The following is a 4839-nucleotide window of genomic DNA, read 5'->3' on the forward strand; positions in this document are numbered from 1 at the left end:
TTTGACACTTACTATCTGTGTGACCTTAGGCAAGTCCCTTAATCTCTATGAGCCTCAGTTTCCCTATCAGCAAAATGAAGGTGATAGACTATCTGACTCCTAGAGTTCCTACAGCTCTAGATCTATGACATTTAACTTCAGAGCCTCTATCTTCCCTATTCTGAGACTTTCTCTTCTCTCTACCAACCCTTTCGTTTCTCTTACCCTCTCCCACCCACAGTGCCCCGGGGGTACCCTCAGCTTTGCTGACCCATAGTGTTTACATGCTCTCTCTTCATCCCCCTTGTCTACCAAAACTGTTCTTAAATCCCTTATTCACACCATGTCTCTAGCTAAGTTACTAAGCATGCATCAGTACCTTGGTGCTGTCACTCAAATGTAAAGAACTGATAATACTTGCCCAGATAGAGGTAAATTGTATTTTCACAGGGGTGCAATGCTTTAGGCTTTAAGTTTTCTAAGATACAACTCTTAAGCAGGCAGCATGGTTCAGTGAAAAGTGAACTGATTCTGTAGCCACCAGATTGACAAAAGGGTCAGCTCAGTTGGGCTGATATCCTACCTTCGACACTATCTGTGTAACTTTGGACAAGTTACTTAACCTCTGTGGACGCAGCAAAAACCTAAACCCTACCCCCTCGAAAGTTAGGTTGGTTTTTCCTTAAAAGGTTTTGAAACCATCTTGAAGACTTGGTTGACTAAGGAGACCTAAAGGCTTGAGCTGTTGACATCACTTGCTTGAGTACAAAACATCACCTGACATCACTTGAGTATAAAACCATACATGAGGAGCTCCTGCCACTCTCTGATGCTTGACCAGTGGACTACTAGAGGCAACTCAGAAGCAGGGGAATTGCACCCAACTAAATCAACTCCATGCAAATACTTATTAAATATCCTTCCCCAGCAATGGCTAAGTAAATCCCCTTTCACTAATGTTGAGTGATGTATGAATGCTTCATTTCATTCCAGTATTGGACTTAATCTACCAGGGGGCTAGCCTGAGTCAGACCTGGCCCAGTATGCATCTCCTGGTCTCAGTTTCCTCAATTAAAAAAAGAGTAAGGTTGGGCTAGATGGTTGATAAAGTCCCTTCCAGAATCACAGAATTGAAGAGTTGAGAGGGATTTCAACAACTTCAAGTTCAACCCATGCATGAAAAGGAATTCCCACAAGGTTTCAGTGAAGCCTGGAAAGATTTGTATCAACTGATGCAGAGTGGAGTCAGCAAAACAAGAACAATTTATACAGTTTGTTATACAAAAACAATAGCAATGTAAAAATAAACAACTTTGAAAGATTTAACAACTCTGATCAATGCAATAGCTAACTATGATTCCAGAGGATTAATGATATAGCATGTTACCTGCCTTCTGATAGAAAGATAATAGACTTAGCCTATAGAATAAAATATACTTTTTTTTTTGAATGTGGCCAGTATAAGAATTTGTTTTGCATTACTATGTATATTTGTTACAAGGGTTTTCCTTTCCTTTCCTTTTCTCCAATGGGGTAATAGTAGAAGAAAAAGATCAATTTTTGTTCATTGAAAAGAAAGTTGATTAGGATGCCTCCCCGCAAAAACATCTTCATTATAATATACTCGGTAAATGGTTGTCAAACTTTTTCTTAAAGTTTTCCAAGGAGGAGAGAAGCCCCTGACTCTCCAGACAACACTTTTGAACAGTTAATTGTTAAGAAGCTTTCCCCAAAATTGAGTCTAAATTTCCCGTTACAGCTTCCATCCATTGCTTCTGGATCTGCCATCTGAGGTTAGGTAGAATATGTCTAGTTGTTCCTCCACATGACAATCCTTCAAATACTGGAAAAGAGCTACCATGTCTCGATCTGACTTTACTTTTATGATGGAGATCAAGGCTTGACTGGGATCCCTGAAATCATCTTATAGACACAATCTTCACCTATCCATCAAGTTGGCCTGAATACTTGGAAACGTCACACTTCTAAGACTCAATGAACAGAGCTACACTGGCCCCGAGATCATTTACCTGACAGATCGCTTCAGGTTGAACTCGGAAGCCATAGGGACAGCCAGATCTATGAGCTTCAGAAGATACTCCCCAGTTGCTAAGACAAGCCTTGAAATCCAAATCCTTCCTTCTTCTGTCCATTTTCATCTAGCTGTAGTACATATCCCTCTATCCAACTTGGGTTCTCTTTATGGAAATATTGGTTCTGCCATCAATCAAACTGGAAGACAGAAGCCCTATTCAATAGTGAACTTGCTTGAACAATACTTACACTTTTACTCTCCGGGCCTTAGTTCTCTTTTGTAAAATGGGAATGATAATATTTGAACAACCAACGTCATAGGGTTGATGCTGTGAGCACCAAATGGTGAGCTGTATTCTAAAAGTGTTTTGTAATAGTGAAGAAATAAATGAAGCACTTAAAAGTGCTAAGCACTATGGGGATATAAATGGAAAAGGTGAGATTAAAGCTGTTCTCAAGAAGCTGACATTTCATTGGAAGAGACATATCAAAGAAAGTGGGCAGGCCAGAAAGTCCTAAGGGTTCAGACAGATGGCAAAGTCCAGGGATCCTTTGGGCTACATCCAAAGGTCAGATGACAATGCCTAGGATCTACAGGGCACAGAGACAGAGCAAATGGTAAGATTGTGGATCTTAGGAAGCAGTGGTAGAGCACATACTTAAGTCTGGTGGTCCCTCATATCACTAGAAGGAACAAAGTTTGTGGCTCATTTCCTTCTAGTTAGTTATGTGTGTGTATGTGTAATATATGTATGTATATGTGTATGTGTGTATGTATACAGTTATCTCTTCTACATTACAATTTTCCCCATCACAGTTTTGATAAATTGTAGGTTGGCATAAGAAATTAAATGGGAATTTGGGGGAAGTTTTGCGAAAGTTGCAGATGACATGTCAGGGCCAGTCAATGACACAGAAAACGTTTAGAAACTCAGAACTGCATAATATATATATGTATGTATATAGTATTACATAATATCAACATATTTTACCTTTTAAAGTACTGTAAACACCTCATAAAAGAAAAAGAAAAAAATTTAGACTTCTCCTCTGGAGTGAAGGGAGGGCCAAAAGATTTTACATGAATTTTCCAGATCTTGGGGGCACTGCAATCCTTGCAATATGGAAGGGATGACTGTATATGTATACTGGGAAAGATGTATAAATGTGCAAATGTGTACATATGTATATACACACATAGTGTGTATACTTATGTGTGTTTATAAGTACATGCATATATCTTCATATTTGTGTGTATGTCTATATGTTACAGGATGGAGACAGGAAGGAGTGAGGACACACACATATGTTACCCTACTGCCACTTAAGCCTGAAGTATTTTTGGCAAGGACAGCCTTATGTCTGGAATTCTGCTAAGCAGTAGAAGATTACTCCTGCTTGAGAGAATGCTGAGCCAAGACACTGCATGGGTAGAGAAGGATTTTCTTCTGTAGAGATCGTTAAAAGCCTTAGAGAGAAGCTTCTGTGAGAGAACAGCACAGACTTCTGAACGCCCAACAGAAGCCCCTGGAGCTGGAACCCTAACCTGTCTCTTGACTTCCAATGTGTGTAACCCTTCTTGACGCTGAGTCATTTTTCAGTCATATCCAACTCTCCATGACCCCATTTAGGATTTTCTTGGCAAGGATTCCTTCTCTAGCTCATTTTACAGATGAGGAAACTGAGGCCAGCAGGGTAAAGTGACTTGCCCAGGGTCACAGAGCTAGTAAGTGTCTGAGGCCAGATTTGAACTCAGGAAGATGAGTCCTCCTGACTCCAGGCTTGGCACTCTATACACTGTGAAACCTAGCTGCCCCAACTTGTAATCCTTGAGACCACTGAAAGTAAATGACTTCCCCCAGTGTGATAATTCTCTCATCTTTAGCTGAGGTGTTTTATCTCTCTTCTCATTTGTTGTTTGTTTGTTTGTTTGTTGATTGTCCTTCATTCTCAGAGAGGACCATGACATCAGGAGGTGATGCCATGACATGCAAGTGAATTGGATATAAGTGAGGGAGGGCTGTGCAAAGTCGTCACTTCACTTTCTCCTCCAGAACCATCTGGGTCCAGTATCCAGTACAACTAGAGATGGCCTAGGATGCAGTGGGAGACCTTGGCCTTTTGAAGCTAAGGTCTTTTCCAGGTTTCAGTTTGATTGAGGTAACACCCATTCAGTGATAAAGGCTAGGTAAGAAAAAAAGAAAAATGTACAATTAGATTGGGACTGGTTGGGGTTCGTTACTCATGTAATTTTTGGTCTGTTCTAATCTGTGTAACTTCCCTAACTTCTGTTTGTTATTTACTGTAATAGGTATACTAGATAGCCATGACGATCTTTTGTGCCACCAGTATTGGTAGGAGTGAGCTAAACTGATAATTTAAGAGAAAATAGCATTGATCCTCCCCTGCCCCCTCAGAATATTACACCCCAAGTGTATCAATATTTGAGGTGTGGTGGATAGAGTGAATTCTAGCCTCAGACCCTTCTTGTAGACAGGTGAGGAAAGGAGCTGGTGCCCAGATGGAACTCTCTTCCTGTTCCCCACAAAGATAGACATAGTAATCTTCCTTGAAGGAGGGGTGGACCAGACCCCAGATCAGATATCTATTCATTGCACCTGCAAGCCAAACCAAATTTTATATTTAGATGGGCACAGTGGATAGAGTGGCAGTCTTGGAGTCAGGAAGACTCATCTTCCTGAGTTCAATCTGTGGGACTGTGGGCAAACCAATGAACCCTGTTTGCCTCAGTTTCCTTGCCTGTAAAATAAGCTAGCTGAGGAGATGACAAACCACTCCAATATCTTTGCCAAGAAAACCCCACAA

Source organism: Notamacropus eugenii, chromosome 3 (genome assembly GCF_028372415.1).
Source record: "Notamacropus eugenii isolate mMacEug1 chromosome 3, mMacEug1.pri_v2, whole genome shotgun sequence".
Lineage (NCBI taxonomy): Eukaryota > Metazoa > Chordata > Mammalia > Diprotodontia > Macropodidae > Notamacropus > Notamacropus eugenii.